We start from the raw sequence: 16,427 nt of genomic DNA, 5'->3' as shown, positions 1-16,427 counted from the left end.
CGTTTTTAATGAAATTACGAAACTCGAAGATTAATCGTTGGTCGAACATATTGTTTTCCTGAAAATGCGAAGCGAAAATGTGTTTAAAATAGGTCAGTTCGAAATTTGATTTGATTTGTTCAAAATGATGGAATAACAGCGAAGCGAAATAAGCGCACCACCCTCCGCACAAAACGGTGTTGTTTTGTTGATAAGGCAAACGATTATAAGAAATGGTAAGATTTTGAATGTTATTTTCGTTTGATTAGTGTTTCACAAATTGCGAAAAATAATAAAATTGCGTGTTTGAATGTAAATTTTTATTCAAATCATGGATGGTAGTGTCGATTTCGTTATAATTGACCGACAGACTATCGATAAACGAGTTTGTGTTTGTTAAACTTGCATTTTCAAAAATGACGTTACAGGTTAAAAACGATAAAGGAATTTGTTCGTTAAAACTTTTTTTGCCAAAGCTGTCAAAACAAAACAAGTGATCTTTGTCTATTCTCATAAGCAAACGCTAGTGTTCGCCTTCTTTGTATGATGGATCGCTGTTATAAATGAAAAAACATCCTTTTTCTTTAAAACTTTTTGATAAACGACGATAATCGAATGCATTTTCGATTTGATCTAACGCATAAACGCCCAAATAATAACCGTTAAACGCTGGTTCTGAAGTGAAATAATCTTCTAAACTTTTGTTCGTTGCCATGTTGCTGTGTTTAACAACGTTCTTTATTTTTTAGTATAAATAACAAAAAATTAGCTTTAAAAAAAATGACAAATGACAGCCGTTACATCACCAATGAAATGGGTGCAATTGTAAAAGGTGAGCGTTTATTTTTTGATGAAAGTAATCGTTGTGTACAATTGTTATGAAATATATATATATGACTTATTTATTTAAATGAAATAAAATGGCAATCATAAAATATAAAAAAAACCCGTTTATATCGAGACCGAGCGACGATGAAATTGATTTTCGAATCGTTTCTTCTGAACCTGCTGCGAAGATTGCAAAAAAATGGAGAAAGAAAAATTTTTTAAAAAGAAAGATGTATTGTAAAAAATTAAAATTTTGCAAACGAAAGACCAATTCTAAATATACTGACAACGTCATGAATCGAAGATTAAACAGAGTCGGAAAGAAAATCGTAAAGTGGGTGCTCACAAAAAAAACAAACTAGTAAATTTTCTTTTTTTCTTTTAAGTTGTTCAAAGACGATGGTGGTTAATGGATATTGAAGCAGTTCCAGTAAACGACAACCATACATCCATTCGAGAAATCTCCCTCACACGAATGTTCGATCCTTTTGAATGCATGATTAACGTTCACTCGGTGCTGTGCGTTGATTACGAGAAAATGCCAACGAAATTTAAAAACGCGTTTCATTATTGTTGCAACTTCGTACACAAACTGCCGTTTTATCCGAGATTGAATCGAAATTTAAAAATCGTTCGTTGCGAAGATGTGGCGGCATTTATATCGCAATATATTTCTAAGTACGATGTAGTGTTTTATAAGGGTGGAACTATTGAAAAAAGATTTTGCGACAAACTCCAAATATATTCCTTTAATATTGAAAGGTTTGGAGTTCCAAACGTTAAAAATATTACATCACCTTTTAAATTTGGTCACTGCGGCGGGCATGTCGATGGCGGAGAAATTTTGCATTGTCCGTCTTTAGAACTGATGTTATACCATTATTATTTATGACAACTTTGTATGGACGATTTGTTTAAATTTAAAAATATGTTTATATAAAAACACGTCAATTTTTTTTTATAGCAACTATTAAAAATGGACGATTTGTTTAAGACTCTATATATAGAATTTTAAAAAATGTTTAAATAAAAAACACGTCAATTTTTTTTATAGTAACTATTAAAAATGGAAGATCGTCATGACGACGACGCAAAGAAAATGACAAGAAAAAAGATTTTCATCATGTCGCGTTACAACATTAAAGATTTGCTCGAAAAAGCAAAAATAATAAGCAGAGATGATTTTAAAAAACTTCAAAACATGGCAAGAACGACGAACAAAGAAAAATATCGTTGGACTGAGAAAGAAATAACAAATCACGTTCAATTGGAAGCGATGAAAGTGTGGAGCGGAGGCTATATGACGGAGAGGAATCTATAAAACGGAGATATAGCTTATGAAATGATCCAAAGCAACGCGATTGAAGTTTGTTGTGATTCTAAAATGCAATGGGAACGACTTTGGAAAGCGTTATTGAAAATGAAAAAAAAAAGAGGAACAAAAGAACAAAGAGAACATTGAAAACCAATCGTTATATTTTAAAGATTTGTTTGACATTATGCAAAGTTGTAATGAATAAAATAAAAAATTCTTTTTTTATTTAGTAAACATAAACAAAAATTGAGGAACCTATGAAAGTAGATGAAATCATCGAACAACTCGATATACAAAACGAAGAAAAACCGATGGAAATTGACGAATAATGGAAATATTTGATACCAGATTGACTCGAACAAAAATCGAAGCGCTTTCTAAACACGACATTACCGACGTGTTTTTCAGAGCGAGAATAGTGAGTAAAAGTAAATACGAGCGTTATTACGAGATTGCGATAAAGACGAGCGACAAAATCGAGGAAGATTTAAATTATCACGTTTTATATGTTTGGAGCGGATATCATTTGAAAAAAAACAAAAAAAAGTTAACATTTGTAGAAAAAAACACTCATCTCTTTGACGATATGTGTAAAGACATAAACGTGTGTTGCAATTCGCAATCTCGTTTTTTTTTTTTTAAAGCGAGATGCGATTTAAATAGTTTTTTTGATAATCGTCGTAATTGTCAAAATAACGGTCTTCATCGTTCAATTTGATGGGGTATAAATCTTCTCTCCGAACGATAAATTTCGATTTGTTTATCGCATGTTCGATAAAATAACGATGCGTGGGCGCGTAAAAATTGTGCAACTGACTTTTGGTTGCCATCACTTTGAGAATTTTGTAAACGTCGTTTCTATTCCAATAGGATTCGGTTCTCGTAGAAGGTTTGCTAAACGTGTCTTGATCTAGAAGTTTAGGTTGTCTTCGATAACATAACGTTCCGACAGGCCATGGCTTCAAAATCTTCAAATTCTTTTCGTTCGCCACTCTTCCCACGTTGTTACATTTCCATTGAGCTTTTCTTTTTTTTTGCGCCGCCAATCGATCTTTCATTCTTAAAACTTTGGCTTCGTCTGTGTTTGCGTCCAACTGAACAGGAGTAAAACCGCTATACGAGCAAGGAGTGGAATTGATGACGTCTTGCAATTTTTCAATATAAACGTCCCAATTTTTTTTTACAGTAAGTTGATCGCTCATTTTTAAACGTTTGACAAGGGTTTTTAAAGTGTAAATAGCTCTTTCCGCTCGATACGCGTGTCCCGCTTTGCTCGAAAAATGAACAACGTCGTTTTCTTTGCACCATTTTTTAAAAGAAGAATTGAAAAATTCACCCCCTTTATCTGTTTGCAGATGAACGCGTTTTTGAAACGCTCGTTCGATGCCGTCAAACATGCTTTCAAAAGCCTTTGTCATCGTTGGCGATTTTTTGTTCGCACAACTTCGCAAGTAAATTTTTCTCGAAACGCCGTCAATTATGACCAAACAGTATTTGGGTCTGAATATTCTTCTGTCGACGTTGAATATTCTCATGTCTGCCAAGTCCGCATGAAAATACGTTCTCGGTTCGTTGTATCTGTCCATGTCCGTTTCTTAAGAATACGGTTTTCTCGGTGCTTTGCTTTTGTCAAAGTCCGTTTTGGTTCGCACCTTTTTTGTCGTCGACCACGCTTTGATCATTTCTTTGACGGAATCGAATTCGTTTTGATTTCTTTGTACATCACGCAATCGTTCGAGCAGTTTTTCATCCGCATCGTTTTTTTTTTGTTTCGCATCGGTCAAATAACGATATATTTTTTCTCGTCGACTGCCCAGAGTGAAAAGTTTGCTTTTGATATTCGTTTTCCATTTTTCGATCAGTTCGTGCACGTTAGACAACGTCATGTTTGTCGAGTCGTGTATAACTTGGGCTTGACGAGTAAGTCTAAATTGTGGGGAATAGCCAAACTTTTAAAAACAATTTTTATGTAATCGTTTTCTCGTTCTTGCGAATCGATTTCGAACAAACGAAAAAATTCTTCCAGGTATATATGCACCTCTTTTACTCTCGAATTTAAAACGCAACCCATCGCGATAAACATGATGAAACGTGCAAAAACGGCAAATGTTCCGTGCGTTAAAAGTCCTATGCGCGCGTTAAATTCTTCCAAAAATTTATTCGCGTTCTCTTCTATTCGTCCGCGTAAGGATACAAACACGTTTTGATAAAGTTTTTCAACAGGGGTGTAACGCATTCCTTGAAACATTTGGCAAACATGCGTTTTTCTTCGTCGCTTAACAGTTCGCATTTTCCAAACTGAACGGGATTGTAATGGTTTATCATGTTTGCCAGCAAAATCTCGATTTCACTTCGGTGAGCCATTCTTGTTGTTGTTGTTGTTCTTCTTCTTCTTGTTTAATTAACGAGTTATTCGTCGTCGTCATCATCATCATCATCATCACTGTCGAATCGACGTTTTATTTTTTTGAGCAAAACATCGACACGTTTGATAAGTTTTGTTCTTTTTCTCAGTTTTTTCTTCTCCCGTTGCTGTTGTCGTTGTTGTTATTGTTGTTGTTGTGAAAGAATTTCTTTCGATTCGTCGTCGATCTTTATTCGATCGCACGTTTCTGTAACGGGGGCTTGACTCATGTTTGATTCCGGGGGTTTGTTATAACACGATTTTAAATAAAAATGTTGATTGCGATCTTTGACCTTGACGTACGGAAATGTTTGAAAAGAAACGAGTTTTTTGGACACGCTCATGCTAGAATAATCAAAATCGCATTCGCTTTTGCCGTCCACGGGAATGTGAACTTCTTGTTGACGAGGATCGTCCAACGAGCTTCTCAATCGTTCGCTTGTCGCGAACGACCAAAAAAACGCACTCGCTCAAATTTTGTTCGTCGGCAAACAGCCATTCCAACACGTGCTTTTCTTCGTCGTCGTCGTCTTTGTTGCCTTCTCGAGCGTTGTTCGGCGCGAAACAAACGATCGATTTGCTGTCGCAAAGCAGACACTCTCTCAGGTACTCTTTAAAGTAAACGTCGTAGGTATAACCCGGAGTCGCGTAGGTGCCGTCTAAACGCACGTGATGAGCAAACGTGTCCAACGTGTAGCGTTCCACCGGCACGCGAATCAGTTCACCGCCGCCGTCCAAATACAAAAACAAAAATCGAGGATCGATCATGTCCAAGACGACGTTCAACGACAGTCCTTCTTCGTCGCACAACATTTCGATCGTTCTTCTCGCGCGTTGGACGGTTTGTCGCAACGCCTTTTCTTGATGGTTCACGTGCACGCTGCTCTTGTGTTTGGCGGCGTCTTGACAAAGCCAACCGTAATGTTCGTTGGTGCACAGCTTGCAATTTTCGGCGGTGATTTTGTCGCCTTGCAAAAGAGCTTCTTGTCTGCGAGCAATGTTGTTTTTGACCATGTTTCTCGCCAATGAGTACGACCAACACGGCACCGCGCAGTAGATTTTGTTTATTCGACAACCCCACAGCTCGATCAAGTCCAACAAGCACGGCAAATATTCGACCGTGTCGTGAGCCGACAAACGAAAAACCAACTTGGGCGTCACGTTCAAAGGCAGAGCGTAGCTTCCGTTTTTCAGCTTTTTTCTCGTTCTTTCAATTTCGTACGGGCTCAACTCTTCCGCCACGGCTTGACGTTTTTCGATCATGGGCGAATAGCCGCCCATCTTGTCTTGATGCTCTTTGCTCATTTCCACCTCGGCGTAGACCAAACACGTTTTTCCGAATCCGTTTCGCGAAAAATCGCCGTACTTTTCCAACACGTCTTGCAGCGTGCGACACGAATAGTCCACGTCGCCCATTTGAAACAAAAGAGGTTGCAACTGCGCACGCGCGTATTGTCCATTTTCGTCGTACATTTTTATGCACTGTCGATAGCCCTTCAACTCCTCCGATTCGTTCGATGCGATGGGAAAATCGTCCGTATCGGCGGCGTACTTGCACACGCCGTTGGTAGCCATGCCGCCTTTGAGCCTTTTTTCGATCAGCTCGTGATGTTCCAACGTCTGAGGAAAACTAATGGAAATTCCGCTGTCGACCGAATCGAACAGACTGGCAAACTTGAAAATCGACACCACCTTCATCATGCGATAGCCGGTGTTTTTGAACATCTTGTTGTCGAAATCGATGAGCACGGCGCCCAAGCTCGTCGTGTCCATGGCGGCGTACACTTTCAACAGCGGTCTCAGCGTTTTCATCTTCAAAAGATTCCTTATTCGCACCACGTTCGCGTAGGCCGGCTCGAGTCTCTTCATTTCTTCTTCTTTCGATTTCGATTTGCTCAAGTGGTTTTCGGCAAACACTTCCAACGAAGGACACGCCTCGTACTCGCAATCCAAACCTTCGTCGTTGATCTGCTGATACGGAAACAGCGTTTTTTTGTTCAACAAAGCGCTCAGCTCGGCTTCGTCGTTGTTGTCGTCGTCGTCGTCGCGCGAAGGACGCAAGTTTTCTTCTTTCAAAAACTCCATCATGTTTTCTCTCACCGTCCGTTGCAAATCTTCGCCGAGCATGGACGTGGCCGAATCCAAAGACTGGTTCAATATTTTCAAACTGTCCAACACTCGAACGTTGCCGTCAAACGTGTAAAGCGCAATTTTGGAAGCGCTCTTGGCGATTGTAAACAGCTTTTCTTCCAACGACACGTGTCGCACCGTTTCTTTGTAATTCAACTCTTCTTTGTCCTCGTCGCCGCCGCCACCGCCGGCCGTTGTTTCTTCTTCTTCTTTTTTCGAATTTTTGAAAAAGCTGAAGCATTTTCCGAACGAACAGCTCAAATTCAACACTTGGTTGTCGAACCACGAATTGTGGGCGTACACGTTGATGACGGGATCGACTTCGATTCGAGCTCCGCCGGTCATGTTGCAAGTGTTGTGCGCCAAACCGATCACTTTTCCGGTCCAATGACAGTGATCTACCACCACGTGATCCGTAAACATCGACACCAGCTTGTCGTTCTGCGCGAGGAACGCTTTTCTCGTTCGTTCGACGGCCAACACTTCTTTCGTTCCCGTCTTTTTTCCGCACACTCGATACGCTTTGCTCAGCATCATGTTGAAAAAAACGTCGTATTCGGGACGCGAGCAACCGTACGCTCTGACCATGTCGATCCACGGATGCGGTCTCTTTTTCAAATTGTCGTAGACAAATTTTAACAGAGACGACGAAAAAGACGGGCTCGACGGCACCGTCATTCGTTCGCTCGTCATTCGTTCGTAAAACGGTATCAGCAGACGCAACGTTTCGTTCTCGTCCGCGTCAAACAGCTCGGTAGCAAACGCCTCTCAGTCCGTGGCATCGGGTTTTTCGACGAAGCATTCTTCCAACGCGCACAAGCAACGGTACAGTCGCGCCGGTTCGAACAAAAGCTCTTTCGCGTCGTCGTAGTCTTTGCCCACCAGCCATTTTTGCGTGCTCGCCGCCAGATCGTTCGTCATGTCGAGTCGCGTGATGCAATGAACAACCACCGCCTGACGTTTTCTCTTTTGGGAGCGGGCGATTCTTGCTGCAGCTCGCGCAGCCATGGAGGCTCCTCGTCAGAGTCGCGAAGCGACTCTGACGAGGGGGGTCCTGCCGCCCCCGCCGCCCCGGATCCGGAGCATGCAAACAGGGGAGATTTCTTTCGTCGCACGCCCAAGTCCAACTCTTGTCGACACACCGTGCAACGTTTGTTGAGCTTTTCGTCGTTCCACAGCGCTCGTCGTTCTTCGGGCGAGATTCTCAGCTCGGTGTGAAGCGGTTTCAACACGTCCAGCTTGTAGCGCTGCACGCTCTTGGAGATGGTCAGCATGTCGAAGCATCTCAGATCGGAAAAGTCGCCGCCCTTTTCGTCGCGACACTCTTCGTAGACGACACGACGTTCGGCTCTCAGCCAAGGATGGTTCATTTCGATCGGCAGCTTGCTCAACGGACAGCGAGATATGCTCTCGGCGGTGTTTTCGTAGTACCAAGTCACGGCGGTGCGTCGTTCGCCAAACAGCGCTCGAGCTAGAGGAGGGTGCGTGCAATACAGCGAGAACGTGTGACAGAAATACTTTTGCGAACCCAGCTCTCGAGTGGCGGGCGTCGTTTTTTCTCGTTCGCTCTTCACCAGTTCGGTCTCGGTGTCAAACGTCATGAAAAACGGCGGAGCGACTCGACTGCTGCCCAAAAAAGACTTGTTTTCGCCGTAGAAATTGCGTTTCGAAAACGCAAACTGCGTCCTGCTGTAAAACCCTTCGCACGTCGGCGAGTGATTTTTTAGATGGCTGAAAAACAGAGCGCACTTGTCGCACTGCTGCATCTTTTGCAAACGGGATTGCGCTTTTTCGTAGTAAAAGCAGTGTTCGAGCGTCAACATGGAGCAAGCGTGCATTGAGCCTTCTTCTTCTTCTTCTTCTTCTTGTTCTCTCAAAAAGATTTTTAGCGTCTGTCTGTTTTGCAAACGAACGTTGGCCGCTTCTCGTTCCTCTCGCGTCAAAAACTTTTTGTGCTTGTTCAGCTCCTCCGGCAACGTCTTTCGGCTTTCGAAAAGGCACTTGACAAAGGCTCTCGTTTTTCTGACGGGTTTCCTCTTATAGTTTTTTATGTAGTAGACCGCGTTATTGTTTTTTTCGCGGTACGTCCACACTTGAACGTTGTGATTGACGAAATAGTCGTCGCACGCAAACTCCTTGCACATCGAGCTTGCCTGTTCGATCGTCACGAACGGCTTTTTCAATTTTTCCAAAGCCGCTCTCTGCGTTTCGATCTGTCGTTCGCTCAGTCCGTCTTCCAGCAGCTCGTAAAATTTGTTTTCGTCTTCAATGTCGCCCTCCTCGTCGCCGTCGTAACGCTTCGACAAAAACTCTTTCCATTTCTCGAGCGAGTCCACGTTCAGCTTGCTCAGCGTCAGCGAAACGACCACGGCCGCGTAAAAACACAATCCTTCGCCGAACAGCGGCGAATAGTCCAAAAACGTTTGCTCTTTTCTCCACGCGTTGAATTCGTCGTCGGCGCCGCTCTTGTAAAACCGTTTCGTCGCTTTTCTGCTCCTACCTTGTTGACTGTCGCCGCGTCGCCAAGGTCCTTCGATTTCCCATCGACTTTGTTCGGTTTTTTGTCGTTCTCGAACGACGAGGTCTCGTTGTTGCTTGCGTTTTTTCTCTCTCTCGTTTTCTTCGCCGCGATACGACGAATTTTTCCTTTTAGACTTTTTTCTTTCTTTGTCCTTTTCTCTTCGAACGAGGAGGTCTTCTTTTGTCAACGACTCTTTTTTTTTTGCGTTTTCTCTCCTTGTCTTTTTCTCTCGTCGACTTCAACTCTTCATCGGTCATTTTTCTCAATCTCGCAAAACGTTTCAGTCGCGACGACGATGGCCGCTTCGTTGTAAACGTCTCCGTCTTCAAACGAGTTTTTCGATTCGTACACGAACCTGTTCAACACGTCGCGATTTTCAAACACTTTTTTCTTGATTCTCATTTTATTTTTTTTTAGGCAGTTCGTTTTCTCTCGCTCTTTTCACGGCACGATTGAGACTGTCCAAATACTCCGAATCTAGCATGCTGATCTCGTCTACGAACAGCACTTCGATCTTTCGCCATGTTTCTCGAGTGGTTTCGCTCATTTTTAACGTGCCGAAACCACTCGACTACGACGACTACGACGTTTTGTCTACAACGTAAACGACTACGACGTTTACGTTGTGGACAAAACAACACCGCCTTATTACGGAAATCACGGTCGTACAGCGCTTCGAAACGACAAAGGAGAAACGATGATTATTGATGATAAACCTTGTTTGTGTAAATTTTTATCTTGATGTTTTTTTTTTTTTAGCGTATAAATAACATAATGGTGCGTATTCTCCATTTTCCATTGAGCGAAGAAGACCAACCAGCGTTGATCGATGTCGATAAAATTCCCGAAATGGAAGAATACATTGTTTTATCTCCAAATTACACGGCTATGTACGGAGGTTATCCTTATCTTTATAAAAACATTCATTTGCAAAAGTATCCAATCTTGAACGTATTAGTAGGGGAAGTTTACATTGTTCAGAATGACGATAAGGGAGAATATACCGATATAGACGAGAACATCTTGGATCGTCTGTTAGACATTGCAAAAAAAAGAACAAATGAAACGATTGAAATACGCTTGAAATAAATCCGTTCCTAAAATATAAAGCAAACATTTACATTGTTCAAAATTGAATGTTTGATGAAAGATTTGATATTTTTTATTTCAACAAATATATTATTCTTTAATTACATTTTTTTAATTTAAAATTAATATGTTTTGTAGAATAATTACAATAATTATATTATAATATTATAATATTATATTTCAGCAAAAAAAAAAATGAACAAAGACCAACCAATCTTGATCAGCATCAATATTTGTTGTAGAAAGTATTCATTGTTGACCGCATACTTAATTACATTGTTCAAAATGATGATGACATTGATTACACTAATGACATTGATTGCAACGATTACATTGATCAAAATGATTATTTACGTTGTTCAAAATGATAATAAGGGAGGATCGTATATAGAGTCGCATTGTAAAACAATATCATCATAATTATCATATTTTTAAATTATATCTTTATTTTATTTCAGACAAATTAAACAAAAAAAATGAAAATCACTTATTTAGTGTTCGCAAACGCCATTTCTCCGCGTGTCGGAAGAGATTGGAAAAAAATAGGAAGAGAGTTACATCTGGAAAACTCGCTTATCAATAATATCGATTACGATAACGACCGCGAGAAATCGTACGAAAAATGTTACGAAGTTATTAGACGCTGGTTGCAACGTAAAGGTTATTGCATGAACGATTATTTATCTCAAGAAGAAATTGAAGAATGGATTAAAATATTTGAAAAAATAGAACGAAAAGATCTTTGTGTTATTTTTATTGCATGATTTATATATTAAATACATATTTTTTTACAGATAACAAAAATAATTTACAATGTCATCATTAAAAGAAGAAATTCGAGAGGCTTTCGAGAAAACAATGTTAATCGGAAAAATCAAAAACGAAGTCGATAAAAACGTTGTTGAAGAAAACGGTTGTTGCAAATGCTGCTGCAACAAATTTTGGAAAGATTATTGGAAACATTATTTCGAAAAAGTTATATTTAACGTTTTAATAAAATAAACCAATTATTGGAAACATTATTTTGAAAAAATTATATTTAATAAAAGCAATTATGTCATAAATACATTTTTTTTCAGCAACAAAAAAAAATGGAGAAAAGATTAGAAAAAACAAACAAAAAATTAGATAAAATACAAGATCTTTTGACAACGATTAAAGTCGATGTAAGATGCATCAACTACGAAAGAGAAGGTGAAGACCACAAAACGCTCGTTGATAGAAGAGTGAAAGACACGCTCGATTTGTTATACATATTACAAAGCAAATTTGTCTCGTTAAGATGTGCAGAGAATGTTCCTACTTTAACGTCTTTGTTAAAATCAAGTAACCAATCCGCCATCCTTTATTTAAAACGATGGAAAAAATTAAAAAAAAGAATACAAGCTCAACAATTCCAAACGCTCGGTATTCCATACAAGTTCTGTTACATTTGCGATATGTACATTGAGAAAAGATCATTATTAAGTTGTAAAAAATGCGACATTTGCGATATTACCATATGCGGTGTATGCGAAAAGAAGCACAATCGAACTCACGTCAAGATGGACAATAATAGCGAATCATTGATTGATTTTTACATATTCGATGAACAAATCAACAAATAACTTTATTATCTCTGATAAAAAGTAGTCGTTTTTTTAGTCGGTGTGATAATTTTCGGTGCAGTGGGAGTAACTGTTGCGATCCAGTCGAGAGCAAACAGTAACTGTTGCGTTTTTTCCTTTCCAAAATATACAGCAAAAAAAACAATTATAAAAAATGCAATCAAACTTGTTGTTTTATTTTGTTTTATTATATCGATAAATTGTTTTACACAACTTCTTCTCTCTGTATTTTCCATATTTCGTTCATACTCGTTTATCAACCTTGCATATATATTATAACAATTACGTTTTATAACGGTGCATAATGTTGTTTTTAGATGTATTGTTTAAAAAAATGCAAGCATTGTTATGCTCGTTTTGATCTCAACAACTGTAAAGAATGGGAAACTGTTTGGAAATTCAGACATCATTTCTAATGTCGATCGACAACAAAGAAAATCAGCTCTCGTTAGATGTAATTAACACACTGTTAAACGATGCAAGCATAGATCATGATGTAAATATTGGTCAATTGGAAACCGAAAGTGCGTTGACTAATTTTTTAAAAACATCCAAAAACATTACCGATTTCGTTGATCGTTTAAGATGTTGCGCATTTCTTTGGGGTGTTTCAAGTCAAATCGAAGATCGATTCAACTTCTCATTGTTCGCACGTGTGCAAAGACTCAATGAATTTATTATAAAAGAACAAATCGAATAAACAATTAGAATAAACATGTACTAATCCTTTATAAACCAATAATCGTAATGAATCGGTTTTATTCTTTTGATGCGTCTTTTTTCCATTTTTTTCCTCCACCATCTTCTAAACTTATTAAAAGGATTTTCAATCATCGTAACGATAATAACTTTGCGATTGCGATGTTGATGATGAACTAGGTATAACCACAAACTTCTTTTTACTAGGTGACAATTTATCAAGCGCCTTTTTTACCAAGTATCTGCTCGCACTTTCAGTAAACGCCAACGGGAGAGGAGACAAAATTTCAATCGCCTTATTAGCTATTTCACCTCCTCCTCTCTGCCGTTTTCTCTTCGCAACTCTTTTTTTTTTTCTCAGTCCGTTTCCACGAAAATGAAAAGGAGGCATGTATCTTCTTCCACTCATTCTTTTTTTTATTATTCTCAAAACAATAAGTATAACATATAGTTAATTATATTATATTTTTAAACCGTTCTTTTCACACTTTTACCCCCGTCTTCTATCTTTAATCACCCGTGCAAATTATATTTTTACCCCCGGTTTATTATCTTTGTTTACACAAGCTCGATTCTGATTGGTCAATTCGTTTCTTTGTTTACTTTTCTCTGCATTCTGATTGGTCGGTTGATTACCCCCCGCAAAGGTTTGTTTACTCAAGGGCCGTCGATTGCTATAAATACTCGTGCATGCGATAAACGTTCATTTGGGCGAAAGCCCCAACGGAGATCGGACGCGGAAGCCCTGCTCAAATTTTCTACATACAACATTCAAAATGGCGTCGAAGGAAGGTAAGTTTCTTGTTCGTTTTATTTTTTCATTGTTTTTAAAATGCGCGGTTTTGTTGATTTTAGGACTGGGAACTAGTTATATAATTTGATCATTTATAACGGTGTTTTTTTACGTTTTTTACGGTGTTTTTTACTGTTTTTTAACGCGGTCTTTTTTCGTTAGTGTACTAACGCGCATATATATTATATATAACGCTGTTTAATATTTCTTTTATTTTCTTTTAATGGATGCTGTTTCGGATGTTCTTTTTTTTCAGCTTTTTTTAGAGAAAACTGCAGTGTTATTTTAAATAAGGTAAAAAACACTCATCTCGATGTTGGTTCTGTGGACTAGAGGATAAACACTTGCTCACTTTGGAAGGCCGCACGCAGACAGATGAGGGTTCAAATCCAGTAAGGAACATTGGTAAGAATATTTAATTGTTAACTTTCCGCATTTGTATATATAGTCTGAATTCCTTAATCCTTCCGCGCCTCTTTCTGATTGGTCGATTCTAATCACGTGGTTGATGACATCTTTATTTAGGAAGATCAACCACTTGCAATGACGTCATCAACCACGTGATTAGAATCGACCAATCAGAAAGAGGCGCGGAAGGACAGAGGAATTATGACTATATATACACATCATCAGACGTATACACAAAGTAGAAAAGCGACGTCCATTTGGAGAATGAGTGGTGAGGCGTAGTTGTTCAATTAGGAAAGAAATTTCTTCAGAAGCGTCACTGTATATATTTTCAATTTGACTAATCAAACTTAATATCTCATCTTTTATTTCAGGACTAGAGGTACAAACTCTTTTGACAATAGCTTCCAGCTGTGACCATCGATTAAGACAATGTGAAAAGCTGAGCAGGTCATAGCAGTTAACTTTTGTATGCCTACAATAAATATTAACTTGACGTGAATAACAATTAAATTCAACAGAAAATATTGTATCAGGCAGACATGATCGAGAAACATCAAACAATATGACTTTTGAATTTTCAATGAATGCAAAGTATTGAGGATATCTAAAATAGATAACAAGTAAACTTTAAATCAAAACAAATAAATATCATAAAACAAGGAAAAAATCATTAATGTTACCTTTCTTTTATTTCAGACAGCATTATTTCAACATCATAAAATCTAATTAAATCAATTTGATTGAAATCATCTATTTCATCAGGTATTGCATTTCGTGATGTTAAAGAAATTTTATTTATATTTGTAGATCTTGGTAGAACTTTGATCGAGGAGGCTTGTGCATTTTGCAGCCTGGTGGCCAGTGTTTTTCACACACACCCATATTTGAAGTTACTTTTTCAAATGCATTTGGAATAGATGACAACCAATATTGTAACTTTTGTGTGTCACTTGGAAATATGTAAACATGAAGCTTTTCTTCTGAAGTCAATGTTAAATAATTTGTGTTACAATTAACTATTGAACATTTTCTTGGCATGATTATAACTAATAATAGTAACACCATTACTATTTATTATAAATACGACGTAGCATTTTGTAACATTTAATAGATTCATAACTTAAAATAAATTACTTAAATTACAAACTACTTAATGCAATTTTTTAACTTTACTCCTTTAAAATAAAAAAACTCCAGATTTTTCAATAAAAATAGGGGAGATATTAACAACCTTTTTCAAAAAAAAAAAAGTTTTTTTTGATGAAGGTTGTAAATATCTCCCATATTTCTAATGCAATTTTTTAACTTTACTCCTTTAAAACCAAAAAACTCCAGAATTTTCAATAAAAATAGCGGAGATATTAACAACCTTTTTAAAAAAAAAAAAAAGGTTTTTTTTGATGAAGGTTGTAAATATCTCCCATATTTTTATTGCATTAATTTATATTTGATTTAGACGATATTGATAAAAAAAAATATATACATTATATGTGTAACATAAATTTATATCACTTTAATGTAATCTAAATTGTGAATATAATTAGATTAATGTAAGTTTTTCATAACTTCTTTGTTAAACCCACTGATCTCTGTAATGACTGGATAGCGCATCTCTAATATCAAAAGTCACGCCAAAATCGCCATATTGGAAAGCCCCAGAACGCTGAAAACTGATACTGTGTATTTAAAGCGATTAGTCGAAAAACAGAATGTAAAGCTCATGGGATTTAAATTTTTGGGGCTCTCCAATATGGAGATTTTGGCGTCAAAAGTTTTGAAGTTTTGCTCGGAGTTGCGCTATCCAGTTATTACAGAGATCAGTGGTTAAACCAAGCTAGCATCGCCATTTACAATCGGCCCTATCGTCGTTTTAGCATCGGTTTGAAGTTTCGCGTCCCCTTATTTTAGTAGTCCTTGTTAGACAAAATGTCCAAACTAGAGGTCATGAATCTGAAGCTGTCGATAAATCGTAATTCTCGCCATACTTCATGCAGTTTACCCTCTTTATCTTTAAACTCTCTTACTTTGATTGCTTTTGAAAAGCTGATGTATTTTTCCTCGTTGTTGAGGATGCATTTCAGTTTACCACCGGTCAATTTCTTGATGAACAAGTTACTATCGTAACCGGATAAATTGTGGAAAATGATAGGTATGAATTTAGGAATCTTATATTCCAAGTTGCAACTTACGTGAGCAGCTCCTCGGTACTTTCTAGTGATGTGGCAGTGGTCTCGCACTTTGTCATTTTCTAGAGCTTCCTCGCAAATGTGACAGACTATTGCAGCTTTAAAATTCTTTTCGTTTTTTAGGGGTCCTGACCAGCTCTTTTTTAAAATCAATCATGTTGAAAATCTTTGCAAGGTCTTTTTCAAGCATATCCACAAATTTTTGTGCGATGTCGTCATTTTCACTTGTTGCCGTGAACGTAACAGGCTTTTCTTTAAAAACGGTTTCATCAGGGCCTTTGATAAAGAAGCAGAAGGAGCTTGGAGTGTGCTTTTGGTACTGCTTGGTGTAGGATTGGTCAGAGGTGCAGTTATCAGTATCACACGTGCTGAGCGGCTTGATGAAACTTTCAAAGTCGGCATATACCACAAACGGATCTCTCATCGACCTATTTTTGTTGGTAAATTTCATGAACGAATTCTTTT

The 16,427-nt window shown here is 38.0% G+C and overlaps 1 long non-coding RNA gene and 1 pseudogene across 4 annotated transcripts in view; one reads left to right on the top strand and one right to left on the bottom strand.

The window, feature by feature from the left end:
• Positions 1-14,869, bottom strand: part of LOC149884194 (uncharacterized) — a 29,590-nt pseudogene extending 14,721 nt beyond the window's left edge. Inside the window, exons 1-2 of the transcript XR_016455891.1 lie at positions 14,457-14,869; positions 14,006-14,380 (exon numbers count right to left, since the gene is read on the bottom strand). The product of XR_016455891.1 is annotated as an uncharacterized LOC149884194 (transcript). The remainder of the gene's footprint in view (positions 1-14,005; positions 14,381-14,456) is intronic.
• On the top strand, positions 13,284-14,720 carry LOC149884195 (uncharacterized). 3 transcript variants are annotated; one of them, XR_016455883.1, is made up of 5 exons: positions 13,284-13,364; positions 13,660-13,770; positions 13,891-14,044; positions 14,148-14,223; positions 14,584-14,720. It is a non-coding gene; the product is annotated as an uncharacterized LOC149884195 (long non-coding RNA). The 3 variants fall into 3 exon arrangements; XR_016455885.1 differs by lacking the exon at positions 13,891-14,044 and having other exon boundaries at positions 13,291-13,364; positions 13,622-13,770; positions 14,148-14,396; positions 14,584-14,719; XR_016455884.1 differs by lacking the exon at positions 13,891-14,044 and having other exon boundaries at positions 13,297-13,770; positions 14,148-14,396; positions 14,584-14,719.
• Positions 14,870-16,427: the final 1,558 nt, after the last annotated feature.

The sequence above is a fragment of the Hydra viridissima genome, unplaced genomic scaffold (assembly GCF_058129835.1).
Source record: "Hydra viridissima isolate aposymbiotic clone 2 unplaced genomic scaffold, HvirCarnegie_v1 scaffold_9, whole genome shotgun sequence".
NCBI classification, from domain to species: Eukaryota; Metazoa; Cnidaria; class Hydrozoa; order Anthoathecata; family Hydridae; genus Hydra; species Hydra viridissima.
This window is presented reverse-complemented; position numbering and strand designations above follow the sequence as displayed.